Genomic DNA, 22498 nt, shown 5'->3' with positions numbered 1-22498 from the left:
AAAGCTGAAGGGTATGGGGGGGGGAGAGAAAAGTGGACACATAATTAAGAGAAACCCCGGTACAGTTTGGAGAAAAAGGGGGCACAGGTTAAGGTGCGGGATAGACAGGGGTGGCCTGAAAGAGCCGATCTCTTACTTCCAGATATTGGGCTCATCTGCGGCATCCAGAAAACCACTAAAAATTTTCACTTCGAAGCCCCTAGACCAGGGGTGTCAAAGTCCCTCCTCGAGGGCCGCAATCCAGTCGGATTTTCAGGATTTTCCCCACTGAATATGCGTGAGATCTATTTGCGTGCACTGCTCTCATTGTATGCTAATAAGATCTCATGCATATTCAGTGGGGAAATCCTGAAAACCCGACTGGATGGCGGCCCTCGAGGATAGGGCTTCGACACCCCTGCCCAAGACCGGCTCACAGCACTGCGCTGTGAATCTTAGGTTCCACTGACTAAGCCAAAAAAAAGCGTGGCATAAAAGCCAGTCCTGGCCCCGCAGAATAAACCCCAGTCCCAGGCACTGAATCCCTTTTCTGGGGTGAAGTCGCTAGTGCTGCAGTGCTGAGCCAGAGAACAGCGGGGAGACTGGGCTGCAGGAGGCATGTGAATGGGACACCTACGCTTGGCACGGCTCCAGCGCGCTCAGTTACCGAGCCGAAAGCAGAGGTCCCAGTGCTTATATTACATTTCACACTTATGCCGCTTCCCCCTCCCCCTTCCCAGTCTGCTGGGGATTTCCAGTGGAAAACAAGCTCTTCCTCGGTTCCCTCAGCATCAAGGGTCCCCCTTCCTCATTTCATCCATCCTGTTGCAGAAGCTGTTACTTTGTCAACATACCTGCAAAATTGATCCTAATCTTATGGATGTGATGGATCCTCGATGCCCCATCTATCTAAATGGGCCTCTTGGTGTGTGAATCGCCTTGAACCTGTACTGGATTAAGTGCAGTGCAGAAATTCAGATTAGATTTGGAATTAGATATACTGGACAGGACAAGTGACATATGTCCCTTTTTACTGAACCTAGGAAAACCTGGACTTACCTGCTGCAAGTCTGGTCCAGTGTTTTCCTTTGTGTTCGTAATCAGTCCTCCTTTCTGATACGAGCGGTGTCGGGTCAAAAGCGTGCCGGGACAAAGGCGTGCCCAGACAATTGAGCGCAGCGTGCGCCGCCGCGCCGCTATAAATTACTGTTTTTAGTGCTCCGACGGGGGGGGGGCGGGGGGGAACCCCCCCACTTTACTTAATAGACATCGTGCCGCGTTGTGGGGGCGTTGTGGGGGGTGTGGGTCACTTTTTCCCTGTTTTTAGGGAAAAAGTTCAGTTTACAGTAAAATGTGGGGGGTTACAACCCCCCAAACCCCCCATAACGCCATAATGTCTATTAAGTAAACTGGGGGGGTTCCCCAAGAAAACCCCCCGTCGGAGCCCCTAAAAACTGTAATTTAGAGCGGCGCAGCGGTGTGCGCTGCGCTCAATTGTCAGCGCGCACTTTTGTCTTTCGCGCCGTTGTCTATGAACCGATACGAGCTGTTGGTCCCGGGCTTCCAGCATAGTGTTGTGTGTGTGTGTGCGTTATGTGGGAGCGTTTGCAAACAGGTTCTGTTACTGCAGCTGCATCTGTTCTTCTCCGTGCCTGTTCCTTCTATCTATTTCTGTGCTTTCATGCCTATCTACCCATTTATTTATTTAATTTTCCACACTGTTCTCAACAGGGGAGCTCAGAATGGTTTACATGAATTTATCCCTCTCTGTCCTGGTAGGCTCACAATCTATCTAATGTACCTGGGGCAATGGGGGGGATTAAGTGACTTGCCCAGGGTCACAAGGAGCAGCATGAATTTGAACCCACAACCTCAGGGTGCTGAGGCTGTAGCTTTAACCACTGTGATACTCTAGAAATCAAAATGTAGTAAAAGTGAGCAAAGTATAGGACAATCAAGCCATTGTGACATCACTGCTGAGGCTGGCTCTTAGGCATTGGTGGAATGAGGCATTATGATGTCACAATACCAGCTCTGGTTATCAGAGGCTGAACCTTTTCACACTATTTATTCATTCAGTTTTCTATACCATTGTCCCAGTGGGCTCACAATCTATCTAATGTACCTGAGGCAATGGGGGGATTAAGTGACTTGCCAAGGGTCAGAAGGAGCAGTGTGGGTTTGAACCCACAACCTTAAGGTACTGAGGCTGTAGCTTTAATCACTGCACCACACTAGAAATCAAAATGTAGCCAAGTATAGGACAGTCAAGTCATTGTGACATCCCTGATGAGGTTGGCTCTTAGGCATTGGTGGAATGAGGCATTATGACATCACAATACCAGCTCTGGTTATCAGAGGCTGAAACTTGTCACACTATTTACTTATTCAATTTTCTATACTGTTCTCCCAGGGGAGCTCAGAACAGTTTACATGAATTTATTCAGGTACTCAAGCATTTTTCCCTGTCTGTCCTGGCGAGCTCACGATCTGGGACAATGGAGGGATTAAGTGACTTGCCCAGGGTCACAAGGAGCAGTGTGGGTGCTGAGGCAGTAGCTTTAATCCCTGCACCATACTCCCCCCCCCCCCCCACACACACACCTCGTTCTTGGGTTTAATTCATTAGCATCTGTATTTCTAAAACTACCTTTCCACTTTTAGCCGAGGGCATGTTACAACATTTTTCCAAGAGCTTCCACTCTTAAGTGGGCACCAGTGGTTGGAAAGCATACCTGCTCGCTATCTCTCTCTCACACGCACTATTTTGTCAGAGCAATTTTGATTTCATTAGGACACTTAGCGAGCAGACAGCGTTAGCCCTGTTGTTCTGAGAAAAGTTAAGGAAGGGCCTGTGGCCGAACTTTGACAGGGCATTGATCACGGTTTGGGGTCTGCATGGCCACAAGATGTTCCTAGGGGAGCACAGAGCAGAGAAAGGTTTGCTGGCGGTGCTACACTATCGATCCAGAAGTGAACAGCAGAAACCACAAAATTGGCAGCAAGGAGGCATCCATTTCTCCAAAGGCAGCGTCTGGGTACCTTTTGCACATTAGGGTCTGGTCATACTAGAGTTCCGATAGCTTACTGTTCGTTTGGGGCGCCAGGAGGTCAGCGATATCCAGACTAGTAGAGAAAGTAGCATAGCGGTTAGAGCAAGCGTCACACAAATTTTGTCGAGCCGCAGCACAGTAAACGTAGTGGCTGTGGCTCGAGGCATCCGGAAGCGCACCGACATCGACGCATTGACATCATGTCAATGCATGCGCGAAGGCCCTCCAGACGGGCCCTGAACCGCCAGTGTGTGTGTGTGTGTGTTTGGGGGGGGGGAGGGGTGACGGCGTGGAGAGAAGGAGAGGCGCTGGTGCCGGCTGATTGCCTCGCGGTGAGAGGCACGTCAGCCAATGCTGGCTCTTCTCCTCCCCCTCAGCGTCTCGCGGCACACCTCAAATCTCGGGAGACGCACCAGTGTGCCGTGACACACAGTTTGCGATACACTGGGTTAGAGCGTGGGATGAGAGCCAGGGAAACCGAGTTCAAATCCTACTCCCATTCTTTGCGATAGGAACATAACCCCCTCCTTTACTAACAGATAGCGCGGGTTTTAGCGTCGGCAGCGGCTAACTGCTCCGACGCTTATAGTAATTCTATGAGCGTTGGAGCAGTTACCATCGCTGCTGGCGCTAAAACCCACGCTACGCATTAGTAAAGAAGGCGGATAGTAAGTGACAGCTGCCCTAGCATTACATTTCATGATTAAATTCAAGTGTTTTTCTTTTTTTTTTCTTTGTTATTTCTGGGCTATAGACCTTAGAAGTCCGCCCGGTACTATCCTTAAGTTCCAACGACTGGCATTGCTGTTGAATCTCACTCCAGCCTATCCAAACCAAACACGAGGACAGATATAAGGCCACTTAGCCCATCCAGACTGCCCATCCACAGCTGCCATTATCTCCTCCTCTCCCTAAGAGATCCCACGTGCAAGTCCGACGCTTTCTTAAATTCAGACATAGTCTTTGTCTCTGCCACCTCTATGGGGAGACTATTCCATGCATCTACTACCCTTTCTGTAAAGCATTTCCTTAGATTACTCCTGAGCCTATCACCTCTTAAGCTCATTCTATGCCCGCTCACTCAGGAGTGTCCTTTAAATTGAGACTCGCCTCATGCGTATTTATGCCACATAGATACATAAATGTGTCTATCTTATCTCCCCTCTCTCGCCTTTCCTCCAAAGTATTGGGGATCTTTAAGCTTATACCTTATGACAAAGACCACCGACCATTTTAGTAGCCTTCCTCTGGACCAATTCCATCCTGTTTGTATTTTTTTTGAAGGTGTGGTTTCCAGAATTGTACACAATATTCTAAATGAGGTATTACCAGAGTCTTATATAGGGGCATCAATACCTCCTTTTTCTTACTGGCCATTCCTCTTCCTATGTACCCAAGCATCCTTTTAGTTTTCGCGGTCACCTTTTCTACCTGTTTGGCCACTTTAAAATCATCACATACTATCATACCCAAGTCTCGCTCCTCTTTCTTGCACGAAAGTTCTTCACCCCGTAAACTGTAGTTCCCTCGGTTTTTTTTGGTTCACAGTCATAAACGCACAGGTCAAAGGAGTGCCGACATTTGAGAGCAGACAATTGAGCGTAAGAAGCTAGTGCGCCGCCGTAAAAGCTAATTTTAAAGGGCTTCGACGGGGGGTGTAAGGAGGGAACCCCCCATGTTTACTTAATAGCGTTCACGCTGCCATTGGGGGTGGTTTTGGGGGGTTGTAACCCCCCATTATAGAGGAAACTTAACTTTTTACCTATTTTTTAGGGGAAAAGTTAAGTTTTCTGTATAATGGGGGTTACACCCCAAACGCAGCGCGAACATTATTAAGTAAAGTGGGGGGTTCCCCCATACCCCCTGTCGGAGCCCTTTAAAATAAGCTTTTACGGCGGCGCGCTGGAGTCTTGCGCTCAGTTGTCTGCTCTCAAATGTCGGCGCGCCTTTGTCCCGCGTGCTTTTGTCCCGTCACTATTTTTTTGCATGACCTTGCATTTCTTAGCTTAAAAATTTTAGCTGCCAAATTTCAGACCATTCCTCAAGCTTCACGAAGAACATAAGAAGCACCATCTCCGGATCAGACCTTCGGTCCATCTAGTCCGGCGATCCCCACATGCGGAGGCCCTTCCAGGCGTACACCTGGCGTAATTTTTAGTCGCCCATATCCTTCTATGTCTCTCGTAAGGAGATGTGCATCTAGTTTGCTTTTGAATCCTAGGATGGTCGATTCCGCAATAACCTCCTCTGGGAGAACATCCCAGGTGTCAACCACTCTCTGCGTGAAGCAGGACTTCCTGATATTTGTCCTGGACTTGTCCCCCCTTAGCTTCAGTCCATGTTCTCTTGTCCGTGTCACAATCTCAGCTCTGGAATGTTGCTACTCTTTGGGTTCTGGAATCTTGCTATTCTTTGAGATTCTGCCTGGAATCTTGATACTGTTTGGGGTTCTAGAATCTTTTGTTACTCTTCGGGATTCTGGAATGTTGCTACTCCATTGTAACATCACTGATGAGGTTGGCTCTGAGGCACTGTAGAATGAGGCATTATAAGAACATAAGAACTGCCATCTCCGGATCAGACCTTCAGTCCATCAAGTGCGGCGATCCACACACACGGAGGCCCAGCCAGAGATACACCTGGCATAATTTTAGTCACCCGTATCCCTCTATGCCTCTCGTAAGGAGATGTGCATCTAGTTTGCTTTTAAATCCTAGAACGGTCGATTCCGCAATAACCTCCTCTGGGAGAGCATTCCAGGAGTCTACCACTCGTTGCATGAAGCAGAACTTCCTGATATTTGTCCTGGACTTGTCCCCCCTTAGCTTCAGTACATGTCCTCTTGTCCATGTCACGATCTCAGCTCTGGAATGTTGCTATTCTTTGGGATTTTCTGGAATCTTTTGTTACTCTTTTGGATTCTGGAATGTTGCTACTCCATTGTAACATCACTGATGAGGTTGGCTCTACTGTGGAATGAGGCAACATAAGAAGCGCCATCTCCAGATCAGAGCTTCGGTCCATCAAGTCCGGCGATCCACACACGCGGAGGCCCAGCCAGGTGTACACCTGGCGTAATTTTTAGTCACCCATATCCTTCTATGCCTCTCGTAAGGAGATGTGCATCTAGTTTGCTTTTGAATCCTAGGACGGTCGATTCCGCAATAACCTCCTCTGGAAGAGCATCCCAGGTGTCAACCACTGTCTGCGTGAAGCAGAACTTCCTGATATTTGTCCTGAACTTGTCCCCCCTTAGCTTCATTCCGCGTCCTCTTGTCTGTGTCAAATTGGCCAATGTAAATAATTTTTTCTGCTCTACTTTGTCGATTCCTTTCAGTACTTTGAAGGTCTCGATCATATTCCCTCGCAGTCTCCTTTTCTCAAGGGAGAACAATCCCAGTCTCTTAAGTCGATCCTCGTATTCCAGTTTCTCCATCCCTTCTACTAGTTTCATTGCTCGTCTCGGAACCCTCTCCAGCAGTTTTATATCCTTCACTAGGTCCTTCCTCATGTTTTCCACACCTTCAGAGGTATCTATTCCATTGCAGATTTTGCTATTTTCTCCAAAGAGACAAATCTTACTAGTCAGCCCTTCAGCAATATCACTTACAAAAATGTTAAAAAGAACAGGCCCAAGAACCGAACTTTGAGGCACACCACTGGTAACATCCCTTTCTTCAGAGCGATCTCCCATGACTACTACCTTCTATCACTATCCACTTACCCAGTTCCTGACCCAACCCATCACTTTGGGACCCATTCCAAGGGCACTCAGTTTATTTATTAGATGCCTGTGTGGAACACTGTCAAAGGCTTTGCTAAAATCTATCTACACCACATCTAGCACTCTTTCTGTCTAATTCTCTGGTCACCCAGTCAAAGAAATTGATCAGATTTGTCTGACAAAACCTGCCTCTAGTAAATCCATGTTACTTCAGGACCTGTAATCCACCATATTCCAGAAACTGCAGTTTTCTGTGGTACGTTCCTCAGGTGAAAACATGAAAGGTAATTCTGTAACTGCATGCGAGTGAGTGCATGCACTTTGCTCACACAAGTGGCGCTTGAATGGGCATTTATGCATGCAAGTGCACTCCATGCTATCCTATAAGGTAACATGTAAGGGCAAGGGGGGCATACGTGTGAGTACAGCACAGACGGAAACATAGAAACATGATGGCAGATAACGGCCAAATGGCCCATCCAGTCTACCCATCCACAATAACCTTTATCTCTTCCTCTCTTCCTTTATCTCTTCCTATCCCAGGCTTTCTTGAATTCAGACACAGTCTCTGTCTCCACCACCTCCGGGAGACTGTTCCACACATCTACCACCCTTTCTGTAATCAGTATTTCCTCAGATTACTCCTGAGCCTGTCACCTCTTAACTTCATCTTATGTCCTCTAATTCCAGAGCTTCCTTTCAAATGAAAGAGACTTGACTCATTTACGCCACATAGATGTTTAAACGTCTCTATCATATCTCCCCTCTCCCGCCATTCCTCCAAAGTATACTTATTGAAATCTTTAAGTCTGTCCTTATGACGAAGACCACACACCATTTTAGTAGCCTTCCTCTGGACTGACTCCATCCTTTTTTATATCTTTTTGAAGATGTGGTCTCCAGAATTGTACGCAATATTCTAAATGAAGTCTCACGAGAGTCTTATTCAGGGGCATCAATACCGCCTTTTTGATGCCCCTGTATCTCCTACTTACCTTTATAGACTGCTAGAATTTATACGTGCTTAAGCGTGCCAACTTACAACAAACATAGGTTTATCAAGTTTATCAATCAAGTTTATTTGAGTATTTGATTAAACGCTTATCCTAAGGTACAAAGTGTTGTACAATAAATTTATAGGATTTCAAGGAGACAAACACTTTTAATTGATTAGACGTACATAACTTCTCAAGACTAAAGAGACATTGGGAATGAAGGGAGAACTACAATTTTTATATAGGAAAAGTACATGAAAGGGAAACACAATAGGGAGAGGGGGAGTTAAAATTTGCTGGACTTGTTTCGAATATTCAGTTAAAGGCGTCTTTGAAAAGGAAACATTTTAAATTGCTTTTAAAACTTCTGCAGATTACATTCAGATCTTAAATATATAGGAAGAGAATTCCAGATCATTGGGGCAGTCACTGAAAAGATGAAGGTACGACGAGTACCAATTAATCTCAAAGAAGGAAATTAATCTAAAAACTTTCCTGTTTAAAGATGCTTTTACCCTCTGAATGGAATAGTCACAGTGCAGTAGACCCTTTATCAAAAATAATAAAAAAAAAGATACCCTTCCTAATGTTTTTTCCCTTTATTGTTTCCCTCTTTTTAAAATTATTAATATTGTAACCTTATCCCCTCATCCCTCCACATCCAGTTATGTCTGTTGGTTTGTAGGTCTAACTCCTTTTTCGATTTGTTATTATCATTCTTTTGTATTTTAATGTATGTATAAATTTGGATTTTAATGTAATTCGCTTAGTATTTCACATATAAGCGATTCATCAAATTTCTAATTAAACTTAAAACTTGAAACTTGAAGGAACATTAAGGGTGTGCTGTGAAGTTGATCTAAGGGCTCTCGGGGGATCGTTTGGAATCAAAAGTGTATCGACGAATGCTGGGGCGTTGGTTTGTAGAGTTTTAAAAGCCAAAAGAGCAATTTTATATGTTATCCTGTCTATGACAGGTAACCAGTGGCTTTTTGTAATAGTGGGGTAACATGGTCATATTTATTGGAGCCAGATATGAGCTTGATAGCTGTGTTTTGGATTAATTGAAGACGTTTTATATCTTTTAGACATATCCCTTTTAATAGGTCTGGTGTAAGTGAATGTTCTAAATAGAAGCGTGCCAAAGCCAACTTATGCTCTATAACAAAATCTTGGCACCAAGTTCCAGTTATAGAATTTGGCACTCGGCACAGAATCAAAAGCGCCTCACTTGAGGTGCCAAACCGTAGAATTGCCCTTTTATATTGTAAGCCCCTCAGGGGAAGGAACCTACTCTACCTGAATGTAACTCACCTTGAACTTTTCAGAAAGGGGTGAGCTAAATCCAAGCCAGACTAAAGATACTCCACATCTGTGGCATTCCAAGGTTCATTTACAGCTGCTTACCAAAGTAACACAGAAAAATTGAAAAATGAAGGCAGACAAAGATCATGTGGCCTAACTAGTCTGTCTATCCATACCATCTACTATCCTTTCCTCTCCCTTAGAGATCCAATGTACTTCTCCCAAGCTTTCCAGAATTCAGATACATTTTTCGTCTCTACCACCTCCACCTTCCCGTGAAAAAAGTATTTTCTGAGGTTACTTTTGAGTCTATCCCCTTTCACCTTCATCCTATGTCCCCTCATTCTAGAGTTTTCTTTCAATTGAAAGAGACTCACCTCAGGCGCATTTATGCCGCATAGGTATTTATAAGTCACTATCACATGTCCCGTCTCCCTCCTTTCCTCCAAAGTATCCAATCTATCCAAAGTATGAGATCTTTAAGTCTGTCCCTATAAGCTATGTGATGAAGACCACCGACCATTTTGGTAGCTGTCCTCTGGACCAACTCCATCCTGTTTATATCTTTTTGAAGGTGTGGTCTCTAGAATTGTACACAATATTCTAAATGAGGTCTCAACAGACTCTTATACAAGGGCACCAATACCTCCGTTTTCCTACTGGCCATTCCTCTTCCTATGTGCCCAAGCATCCTTCTAGCTTACGCTGTCACCTTTTCTGTATGTTTGACCACCTTAAGATCATCACATATGATCACACCCAAGTCTACTCCTTTTTTATGCAAAAAGGTTCTTCAACCCCTAAAAAGGATCAGTTTTGGAGACATCTCAAAACTGAATGAATTTACCCTGCAGTGAAAGAGAACATAAGAATAGCCTTACTGGGGAGGAAGTGACGTCATGCTACTGAATGGCTGCCTGAATTGAGAGCTTTTCAGCCAACCAAAGTGTGCATCTGGTGTGTTCAGGCCAGTTTTCCATTCCTAAGCATGGCAGCGAAGAAAAAGCTTGACAAATTTAGGTTTCTGGCAGGAGACGATGATCGGGCAGAAGGCGCTGCAGGAGGGCCTCAGACAAGTGCTCCAAGAAAAAAAAAATGGCGCCGGTGCTTTCGGAGTCGGACGAGGAGGAGACGAGTGCCGACTCTTTGGCAGAGCAGGAGATTACACCCTTAATTCCGCGGGCCTGGTTTAAAGATATTAAAAATGAACTTGTTGGAGTTCGCACAGATCTGAAGGCTACCATGGCGGAAATTCGAGTGGAGGTCACGGAATTGGGTGGAAGGGTGGCGGCTACGGAGGAACATGTATCGGAACTCACTCAAGATGTTATCAAGACGCGGGCAGCTCTGGCTCAGACTGATACCACGGTACAGGCTTTGCAACTTCAGGTGGAAGACCTAGAAAACCGATCCCGTCGCTGCAATTTACGATTAAAGGTGTACTTGATAGTGAGGACTGTAAGGACTGTGCAGCCCTGGTTCAGGACATATGCGCAGCACTGCTATTGGAATCGGGGAGATCGGCTCCTGAGCAAATTGTCCTGGTCCGGGCTCATAGAAGTTTAGGGCCTGCACGTAGTTCCGGCCCCCAAAGATATAATGGCATGCTTTGCTGATTTTGCCCTCAAAGAATCTATATTGCAGGCGGCCCGACGTAAACAAGACTTTACATGGAAGAATCTTAGAGTGGGTATATTTCAAGACTTGTCTTGGGCCACTTTACAGAAGCGTCGGAATTTCAGGGAGGTAACACAGCTACTTCATGCAGAGGGACATAGATACAAATGGCTTTTCCCATTTGGAGTTTGGATTACCAGTAATGGCAAGTCCGGAAAGATCCAAGAAGTAGAAGAGGCGTGGGCCGTATTGAAGGAGCTGGGATGTAAGAATATACTTAACATGCCGGGACTGGCACCCAAAGTGGCAGAAAAGATATCAATGGGTTTATGGACCACTGTCACACGTTCCGGCGCTAAGCAAATGCGTGGTACTACCTGACTTGTCATGACGATACTGGATTCTGAATCTGAATGGTGGTACCTGTATATGTAGTGTGCTTGATGTATACAACTTATGCTCTTGGACAGTGTTTGGGACTTATACTTTTCAGTGTTCTTTCTGTTCTCTTTGGATTTTTTTATGACTGATGGGTGGAGGGCGGGACGGGGATAATGGGTACTTATTGGTGAATGGTAAGGAGCTTCGGGGGGGGGAGTTTATTTATTTATTTATTTTGGTAGGGATTGGGTTGGCTCTTGGTTGGGGGGTTTTTTGGTGGCCTTCGGGAGGGACTTCACTTCTTCTTTCTGGCTGACCGGAGAGTGGATCAGTCAGCGGTTGGGGGGGGGGGCGGGGGATGGGAAAGGGAGGGGGAGGGAACATGGGGGACAGAGGGTGCAAGCTGGTGGGGGAAGGTGCGGGAGAAAGAAAACTATTGATTGGTTCTTGGAATGTCAATGGGCTTAACAATCCAGGGAAGAGAAGTATCGCGTATAGAGAATTACAGCGGTTGCATTGGGATATTTGTCTTTTACAGGAGACTCACTTGAGGCCGAGAGATGAGCGGCTATTACGCTATGCCCAATTTAACATGGCATGGACACATCAAGTTAATAGTCCTCAGAGGGTCGGGGGATTGGTGATTTTGATGCGTACAGGATTGGGGGCGGTGATAGAACAAGTATATAAGGATCCTGAAGGGAGATGTTTGGGCTATAAAGGGGTGTTTGAAAGGGAATTTGTTTACAGTAATAAATGTATATGGGCCTAATTCGTCACAAGCGGCCTTTTATTCTGGTCTGACTGGGCTGAGTGATTTTGTAAAGGGGGCCAATCCTCTCCACACGACGTCAATTCTAATGTCGGGGAGGAAGTTCCAGGCCAGGCAATCCTGTGTGACCCCTCCAGAGCAGCTCCAAGCCAAGGGAAGTTTGAATCCCTCAGGATAGCCTATATCAGTGATTCCCAACCCTGTCCTGGAGGAACACCAGGCCAATCGGGTTTTCAGGCTAGCCCTAATGAATATGCATGAGAGAGATTTGCATATGATGGAAGTGATAGGCATGCAAATTTGCTTCATGCATATTCATTAGGGCTAGCCTGAAAACTCAATTGGCCTGGTGTTCCTCCAGGACAGGGTTGGGAACCACTGGCCTATATCATTCAGTCAAGGAGGATGCCAAGCATGCCAGGGGCAGTGCCTCTTCTCATGGAAAGTGGCTAGAACAGATGCACTTTGAATAACAACTATTAAAGGCATTAACACCTAATGCATACAGAGCTTCTCAGAGTGAGAGGCCCGTCTTCTCAGCTCCAGGTGGAGATTCATAACACAGTATTTAAGAAAAATCTTACAAGGCTTTAGTGGAATAGAATAGTCTTAAGGCTTTAATTCCATCTCAGTGTTAGCACAGCCGCAGTGCCACTAAACATCTGTACAGTAGTTTGCTAAAACTTGCAGGGATTTATTTGTCGTCTTTGTAGCCTGTAATTCCTTTTATTTAACCAGCAAAAAGAATTAGCTGTAGTGGGTGAGTTACATGAGCCTCCGAGACCACACAGATCTCTGAAATCAGGTGTCCTACATCATCTGTGGGGAATTTCTCTAGCTCCAATACCTGTCCAGATCTAGACCTCCCCACTCCGGACATTTGCAGTGTGGCCTCCGGCAGGACATCTCTAACATTTGGATTCAGGTGTAGGCTCACAGCTGGGTTGGAAGGGAGGGGAATGAGAGAGTTTTAGGGTCCTGCAGCTAGATGTAATGTGAATAATATGTAAATACATTCCTGTATAGAGCAAAACGTATTTCAGGGGAAGAAAGTTCAAATGCAAAATCATATGAAATAGAAAACATTGCAGAGAAGCAAGGGTGTAGACAACTGAAGGAGTTTTATTTGTAATTAGAAGAGACAAACAGAATAGAGATGTGCAGGCTGAGAAAACGCTGTGGGGAGACTGAGGATAAGAGGGGATGGATGGCCAGTCTGGGATAATAGTGCCCAGAATAAGACTGGGAGAACTACGGTACTCCATTAAAATAGGTGGGGGACACTGCCTATGATATTAAGATGGAGGGGGGTGGAATAAGCCAATAATAAGGGGAGATTTGCTGAGATAAGCGGCAGATTCTGGATCAGTATAATGGTGGGATCCCAAACCAGAACTACAGTGGAGGATAATGAGTTTCTTAACCTGGGGAAATAAAAAGAAGGAGAACTCAACCAAACAGAAGAGATATAAAGTGATGGTCACCCAACCCATCATAATAAGTGGTGATAGGGAGAGGGACCTGGCTCAGAATAATAAGGAGGCAAATTGGGTTAATAGAGGTAAAGGCTGACTTAACCCAGAAAAATGGGAGAGGGGGAATGGCACACAGTTGTGTTGTCTTCCAAAAGATAAGGCCAGGGCCAGGGGTAGGCAATTCCGTTCCTCGAGAGCCGGAGCCAGGTCAGGCTTTCAGGATATCCGCAATAAATACGCATGAGATAGATTTGCATCTCAAGGAGGCAGTGCATGCAGATCCATCTCGCCCATATTCATTGTGGATATTCTGAAAACCTAACCTGGCTCCGGCTCTCAAGGAACGGAATTGCCTACCCCTGGCCTGGGGGAGGGGGGGCTGTCCTGAATAATCTGAGAAAAAAAGACAAAGTGTTCTTATCCCTGTATCAAGCCTTGTGTAAGTCTCTTAGCTGCATTACAGGTCCACCGTCCAGGGCTGCGGTTTTTGTATTCTGGTTGATGTCTCTTCTCATACAGGAGAAGACCTGTGATTCCTGTGGCCCAGGAACCACAGGTCATGACAACAAGAGGCTTCAGTTGCTAAGAGAAGGATGAGATCTGTGCTATGACAAGCAATAAGGGGTTTATGGTTCCTCTGATTAAGGACTGGTTTTACTACTCTGTGATCAGTTTGATGCCAGTGACAGGGGAATAATTTACAGTTCACCTTGTCAAGGTGAGATTCGTGCTGTGACAAGGCGTAGGGTCTGTGGTTCCTGTGATCAGGGAGTGGCTTCACTATTTTTTTTCCGATTAGGTTGATGTCGGTGACAGGGAAGGTTTACAGTTCACCTAGGCACCGTGCGATCGGTGCTTTTCATCTCCGCCTGCGATGCTCTCCACTTTGGCCTGCACCTGTTCCCCGGCTTTCATTTGGGAGAGGCGGTTTCTTTCCCAGACTCATCACTCATGGTCCTGTTTCTCTTTAAGTGGATTCTGGCTCGTTGAGACCATCTGTTTCATTTGTGCTGTTGCCATGGTGAGGAAATGGCTTGAGACCGAGCTGCAGTGGGAAGCGACTCGGGGAAGATGGAGAAAGAAAGGTCCTCACCCAGCAAACAAAGCAAGTTCAGCTTCCTGTGGGAGGGAGGGAAGGACTTTTTCATCCAGTCCCCCCTCCCTCCTCTGGGTCTCCCTTGTTCCCCTCATGCCTTCCTCCACCCCGCAGAGAGCTGTCAGAACCACCAAACCTCAGAGCATCTCCTTTCTCATTTCCCTGCTTTGCATCTCTCTCTCCCTTTTTGCCTCTTGCCCTCTCTTCCTCTTCTAATGAACCAGTCAAGCTCCAGCAACCACACTTTCAGATACAACTATCTAAAGGTAGGGAAATTTTCAAAAGTATCCACATTGGTGCCTGTGTGGCTACTTTTTACCTGTGGCTTTTGTACCAATTCCAAACAGCCTGTTCAGCTTGGCATTTTCTTTTGAAAGTAGCCACCTAGATTTAACATAAGAACATAAGAATTGCCGCTGCTGGGTCAGACCAGTGGTCCATCGCGCCAAACAGACTGCTCACGCAGCGGCCCCCAGGTCAAAGACCAGTGCCCTAACCGAGACCAGCCTCACCTGCGTACATTCCGGTTCAGCAGAAACTTGTCTAGCCTTGTCTTGAATCCCTAGAGGGTGTTTTCCCCTATAACAGACTCTGGAAGAGCATTCCAGTTCTCCACCATTCTCTGGGTGAAGAACTTCCTTAGGTTTGTACGGAATCTATCCCCTTTTAACTTTAGAGAGTGCCCTCTCGTTCTCCCCACCTTGGAGAGGGTGAACAACCTGTCCTTATCTACTAAATCTATTCCCTTCATTATCTTGAATGTTTCGATTATGTCCCCTCTCAGTCTCCTCTTTTCAAGGGAGAAGAGGCCCAGCTTCTCTAATCTCTTGCTGTACGGCAACTCTCCAACCCCTTAGCCATTTTAGTCACTCTTCTCTGGACCCTTTCGAGTAGTACCGTGTCCTTCTTCATGTACAGCGACCAGTGCTGGACGCAGTATTCCAAGTGAGGGTGTACAGCGGTACAGCGGCATGATAACCTTTGAAAATGCAGAACTGTGCACATTATTGTATATGCATATACCCTCGGAAAAGGATGGGCAGGTTTCAGGCAGTAAGTTTACTGGGTTAAATAACTTTGATATTGCTCTGATAAAAGTGAAATCAAACTGGAATTACTTTATTACCATATAACATTGTTCTGTGCTTCCACCTACTCATTCACCTCAGAAGAGAGAGAGAGAGAGATACACAGACACACACGTAAAGGAAGAGAGGGTAAAAGCACATGGGGTGGATTCTGCAAAGAGCGCCAATTCTGTAATGTCAAAGGCTTGTTAAATGCTGGCACCAAAAGTTGGCAGTTCACGTAATTGATAGTGGTCTACAATTTCCATGTGCAACTGCAAGCCACGCCCCTGGCCTGCCCATGGGCGTGACTATTTGTAGTTGCGTACTACAGCATGTAGGCAATATGGGGTAGATATTGAGATCGCGGGAGGGAGGCTGGCTCATTGCCACAGTTGGCGCTGATCGCTGATTTTCAATGCCAGGCCATTTCTAGTGAACTGGCATTGAATATCCAGCCTATCTTTGGCTGTCTCAAACTTAGCAGCTAAGTCAATTTTAAGAGCTGGCTGGCTAAGTTCTAATGGGCAAAGATAGCCCTGCTTTTTGCATGACCCAATTTGTCCACTAAACTTGGCTAGTCAGCTCTCGTACGATGTAGCCATTGAATGTTAGCGGTTAGCTGGTCAAACACTATTTAATTGGATAGGAGCCATTCCTGACCAGTTAAAGAGCGCTGAATATCAGGCGATATGTTTATAGAATAACACAGCAGTTCCCAAACTATGCGCCCTGGTGTGCTGCCGTGAACTCAACAGGGGTGATGAAGCATAAACCCCTCCAAAATTGTGGCTGGCTGGTGAAGATGCCCAGGACCCCTTGAGCTGAAGAGGTCCGCTGTCCGAGGCCTGTCCTCCGTGCCGCCTGAGCCCTGAGGAAGTGGCGCTCGCGCGCGTGCTCAGTACAACTGAAGTGAGCATGCGCGGGAGTGCCGGCTTCAGCGACGCCCTGGCAGTGCCCTAGAACAGGGGTAGGCAATTCCGGTCCTCGAGAGCCGGAGCCGGGTCAGGTTTTCAGGATATCCACAATGAATGTGCATGAGATAGATTTGCATCTCAAGGAGGCAGTGCATGCAGATCTATCTCATACATATTCATGGTGGAGATCCTGAAAACCTGACCTGGCTCCGGCTCTCGAGGACCGGAATTGCCTACCCCTGAACTAGAATATAAGTGTGTGCATTCATATCACTGCCTGCACTTTACAACTGCCGTTATTAAGAACCAAGTGTGATATTGTCACCTATAGTATGTGTGAAAATGACTTTAGAAAAATTACTTCCAGAGGGACCAGGGTATTCATCTTTCCCTCATTAGCATTTTCTGTTTTTTTTTTTTTGTTTTTTTTTACTAGGAAAAGAGACCTTCACAAGGTTTATTAACCTTATTGCAAAAGAACAGGGCAAACAAAAGGCAGGTTCTGTAGTGTGTCTAAGAATTCACAGCAGGCAAAAATGTTTGATTAGCACAAGAGAGACGAGATAGAAAAGAATTTCAGAGCAATTTGTAGCAGTGCTTTTCTCTCTGTGTGTCTCACGTTTTTGAGGTGTTTTGTTTTTTTCCCCCATGTGAGAGTATTTCATAATTTTTCATGGAAAAATAGAGGGCCAGCATTAGGAGGTGACAACCAGGCACTTGCCTAGAGTCCCCATGTCACAAAGGAGTCCAAGTCTACCGCAATCTGAAGGATGCACAGCTTGAAGGGAGGGGGGGGTTCCTCTTCCTCAGTTTCTGCCCCGAGCCTCTGCATCTCTTAACACCTGCCCTGGAAAAACATTATTTAACCTTCATATTCTGAGACTCCAGTAAATACACCTACGGTGCATTCCGAAAATCAATTAAAACCGTTCTATTTGACAAATGGTTCAAAGACAACCCCGCGAAAGCCAAAGGCGCGCGCCGACAACTGAGCGCAAGATGGAGGCGCATGCCGAAGAAAATTACAGTTTTTAGGGGCTCCGACGGGGTGTTTTGTTGGGGAGCCCCCCCAGTTTACTTAATAGATATCGCGCCGGCGTTGTAGGGGGTTTGGGGGGTTGTAACCCTGCACATTTTACTGTAAACTTAACTTTTTCCCTAAAAACATGGAAAAAGTGAAGTTTTCAGTAAAATGTGGGGGGGTTATAACCCCCCACACCCCCCACAACGCGGCGCGATCTCTATTAAGTAAAGTGGGGGGGGTTCCCCCCCACGCCCCCCCCCGTCGGAGCCGTAAAAACAGTAATTTTTGCGGCGCGCGCCTCCGCGCTGCGCTCAATTGTCTGGGCGCGCCTTTGTCCCGGCGCGCTTCTGACCTGACACCTTGACAAATTCATCTCCTAAACAGATGCCCTTCACTCACTATGATATTTCCCCTTTACCAACCTTGATATAATTTCTTATGTAACTCCTATTTCTTACGTTACATTTCTCTTCTTGCATTCTGTAATTCGCTGATTGTCCAGCCTTCTCTCAGTGTGAACCGCCTAGAAGTCTTTCGACTATGGCGATATAGAAAAATAAAGTTATTATTATTATTATTATTTTCTATTCTAACCATGCAGTGATGCTTGGAAGATAATTCTCTAACTTGGTACTTACACTTATGTACCATTTACGCATGTTAGAGACACTAAAACTGGCAAATATTTATTTATTAACCACCTCTATAAAGAGATTCACCCAAGGCAGTGTACAGCAGGTATAATTCAACATAAAACTTACAATTTTGTTAATAGCAGTAGCAAAAAGACCAAATATAAACAGCAATACAATGTATGAGGTAAAGTCAAAATCAGTAAATTGCAACTTATAATAGGACAGTTAAAATATATATACTTATTAACAACATTGAAATTCAAATTAGAGAGATATAATATATACTAAAAGGGAGACATAATACTTATGAAGCATTTAATACACACGAATCAGAACATTCAGTAACATAGGGCACCTTTTACAAAGGTTCGCTAGCGTTTTTAGCGCACGCACCAGATTAGCGTGTGCTATAGTGCTGAAAAACTACTGCCTGCTCAAGAGGAGGCGGTAGCGGCTAGCCCGCGCGGCATTGTGGCGCGCGCTATTCTGCGCGTTAAGGCCCTAACGCACCTTTGTAAAAGGAGCCCGTAGATATAATGCTTAGTGACATCACTGGACGGTGGCTTCCCTCCCCTGCCCTTATCTTCGCCCCACCCGCTCCTTTCCCAATCTCGCCTTCTGCGCACGCCCCTTCCTTTATACCTCTAGTTCAGGGGTAGGGAACTCCGGTCCTCGAGAGCCGTATTCCAGTCGGGTTTTCAGGATTTCCCCCAATGAATATGCATTGAAAGCAGTGCATGCAAATAGATCTCATGTATATTCATTGGGGAAATCCTGAAAACCCGATTGGAATACGGCTCTCAAGGACCGGAGTTCCCTACCCCTGCTTTAGTTGAAGATGTTGCTCGCGGTTCGTTGGCTCTCCCTGTAACATCACCTTCTGTGCGCGGCACCCGGAAGTGATGTCGGCGGGAGAGCCGCCGAGGTCGCGAAGAGCACGATGACCACCGTGAACAACAACTTCAATCAGAGGTATGGGGGAAGGGAAGGAGGGGTGCGTGCATCGAGGGGAGGAATGAGAAGAGGAGGAGGGATGCCGGCACCCGCATTCCCCCCAACATGGTGCCCAGGACAGACCACCTCCCTTGCCCCACCTCCACTTACTATGCCACGGATAATGCTAATGTTTCTATAATACAGCTTACCCTAGAGCTGAGGGGTCAAATGCACATAATATTTGGGGACAAGATGGGTGGTACAGAGTGCGTTGGGATAAACAGATGGGAGGCTAAACTCATAGCAATTAACGGTACTTTAAAAAAAATAATAATTTATATTCCACATATCCTACAATTCTATGCGGATTACAAATTATTCAGGTACTCGAGCATTATTTCCTAACTGTCCCGGCGGGCTCCCACTCTTATCTAATGTACCGGGCAAATGGGGATTAAGTGACTTGCCCAGGGTCACAAGGAGCGTGCGGGATTTGAACCCACAACCTCAGGGTCACAACGAGAGGTGCGGGATTTGAATCCACAACCTGAGGGTGCTGAGGTTGTAGCTCTAACCGCTGCACCACACATTCCCACCTTTGTGAGCACACTAGGTGCCATTACATAGGATGGTACTTGAACACTATAGTGTGTAAGTGCAAGAGGGTGTGTGTGTGAGCAGAGCTTTGGTGGGCCATGGGGATGTTTCCAAACAGAAAATGACACGGGATCAAATTTGTCCCCGCCCATTGCCGGGATCTCAATAACCCCGTCTCCACGAGTTCTGTCTCTGTCCCATCCCTGCAAGCTCTGCCTTAACTGCACAAGCCTCAAATACTTATGATTTTAAAGTGTTTGAGGCTTGTGCAGATGAGGACGGAGCTTAGGCATTGGTGGAATGAGGCATTATGACATCACAATCTGAGCTCTAGAATGTTGCTACGTATGATTTTAAAGTGTTTGAGGCTTCTGCAGATGAAGACGGAGCTTAGGCATTGGTGGAATGAAGCATTATGACATCACAATCTGAGCTCTAGAATGTTGCTACGTATGATTTTAAAGTGTTTGAGGCTTGTGCAGATGAGGACGGAGCTTAGGCATTGGTGGAATGAGGCATTATGACATCACAATCTGAGCTCTAGAATGTTGCTACGTATGATTTTAAAGTGTTTAAGGCTTGTGCAGATGAGGACAGAGCTTGCAGGAATGGGATGGGGATAGAGAGAGCCTGCAGGGACGGTGAAAATTTGTCCCTAAGTCAGTCTCTACAAGTACAGCTTATACACATAGGGGGTGGGGGGAGTCAATATTCAAAGTAATTTAACTGACCAGAAATGGCTCCTGGCTGGTTAAATTGCCAGTTTGGGGCTAACTGGTCATTTTCAGCGGCATTTAACCATTTAGATTTGCTGAAAATGACCACTTGGCGCCTAAAGCATAACCAACTCGTTTGGAGGCATTCCAGAAGTGGAGTCAGCACTTGGCCAGATAAGTGGCGATATTGAGCCGTAAGCCAGCCAGGTTAACCACTTCAGTAGGATCGCACAGAAGTCAGCCTTGTTTTTAATGCTGGATATTGACTTTAACCAGCGATGTTTTCACTGGCTCCTTAAACCTGGAAACCTAATACCGGAGATTAGACATGGCCTGGCATTGACTTTCCAGGTGTTACCGGCTGAATATCGACCCCCATAACTTATAGAATACTATAAGTTACATCTATTAGACATGCCTATTTATATGCCTCTCATTGGCCTGGTGTAAATTGTAGCACATACGTTTTTGGCACATCTGTTTGGGCTTACTGTATTATTTTATAACTAGTCTTTAAGCCTGTTACATTAATGGGTGCTAGAATCCCTCTCCCTAACTGTCTCTCCATGGCCCTCTTCTGTCTTCCCCCTCCCCCCCCCGAGCAAAGCTGTCTGTCCCCAGCACACCTATCCCCAAAGTAGCCCTCTTTCCCTCTCCCTATCTCTCCATGGCCCCTTCTGTCTCCTCTCAGAGCAAAGCTGTCCCCAGCACACCTCCCCCCCCCAAAGCAGCCCCCTTTCCCTCTCCCTATCCATGGCCCCTTCTGTCTCCCCCCAGCACACCCCTCCCCCCAAAGCAGCCACCTTTCCCTTTCCCTCTCCCCCTGGCTCCCGGTATTGATCCCCTTCTTACCCTCCCCTCCATCCCGGCGTCTTCTGGCCTGCTCCTCTTCAAAGCAGCCTGCGATCGTGGTGGCCGGCTTTAGCGAACCTCGCAGGCTGCTCTCCAACTCGGTAGCACGTTCCCTCTGACGCGATCCTGTGCGTCAGAGGGAGCGTGCTACTGAGGTTGGAGAGCGGCCTGCGAGGTTCTTTAAAAGCCGGCCACGATCGCAGGCTGCTCTGAAGAGGATCGGCGGCGGCGAGTGAGGTGACACGGCGAGGACGCGGGCAGGCAGCGAGTGAGAGGCAGCGGTGAGTGAGGGCGGGCAGTGACGCGCCGAGGCAGGGAGAGAGCACAGTCACGCGCCTTCAGCCCCCGCATGCGCCGTGAGGTTAGAATGTTGCCACAGAAGCACACCTCACGGCGCCACACCGCACGAATTTTCGAGAGCGCATGTGCGCTCTAGCATTTTATTATATATGATGGCAGCTTGCTTAAATGGAGACACATTGTATCACATGATTCTTCTTTTAAATCTTTTTATCTATACAAGTCTATAATAATAACATGAAGTAAATACACAAACTGAAAAAGAGAGAGAGACATCGCCGGCATTAAACACTATCGCACATTGAGACACTAACCCAAATGTTACTGGTATGAACCCCAAATACTTGTACTGTATGTCTTCCTAAGTTGCCTTTAAGAACCTGTGTTACTTGTTCCATGTCGGCTGCTTTGGGTACGTTCTGCTCCCAAAACTCTACTTGAGGACTGATTTCCAGCAAAAGGCTAGAGTAATCCTTGAAGCACAGATCAGATGATTTTAATTAGCTGCTGGTGATGGTTCTGTACAATGTCTGCGTCGGCAAACACAGCCCTGGAGATAAACGGGAGTTTTGTTCCAGCAGTTGCGGGTTAGTTCTGCCTTTTCTTTTGTTTTTGTTTTTTTTAAATTAGTGGATCAAAACTTGAATGTAACACTCCCACCACATCCCGGGACTCCGTGTTGCTTTTCTTTGTATCTTTCTCTTCACATTGCCTTATGCAGGGGTGGAAATATTTTTTCAAAACTTAGGTGCCAGCTCAAAATTTTTAGGAGCTGAGGAAATGTTTTCCTTTGCTTTCAGATTTTTTTTTTTTTTTTTTCTTGTTCTTTTTCTCTGGCTGTTTTGTTCTTCCCTTTTGGTCTGCTTTTGATTTCTTTTCTTTTTTTACCTTTATGGGGTTTTTTTTTGTATGTTTTGTCCTCCTCTCTTTCCATTCTGCTTCTACATACGCTTTCTCCACCTCGCCTCATGTTTCATGTTTATTAAAATTTGATGCATATGCTTATAACATAGTTTCAAAGCGAATTACAAATGTAAAAAAAGGAGGTAACAAAAAC

General features: G+C 46.2%; 1 protein-coding gene across 1 annotated transcript in view; it reads left to right on the top strand.

The window, feature by feature from the left end:
- Window positions 1-22498, top strand: part of NECTIN1 (nectin cell adhesion molecule 1) — a 124076-nt gene that overhangs the window by 1471 nt on the left and 100107 nt on the right. The window lies entirely within an intron of this gene.

This window comes from Geotrypetes seraphini, chromosome 13, assembly GCF_902459505.1.
Source record: "Geotrypetes seraphini chromosome 13, aGeoSer1.1, whole genome shotgun sequence".
Classification (NCBI taxonomy): Eukaryota; Metazoa; Chordata; class Amphibia; order Gymnophiona; family Dermophiidae; genus Geotrypetes; species Geotrypetes seraphini.
This window is presented reverse-complemented; position numbering and strand designations above follow the sequence as displayed.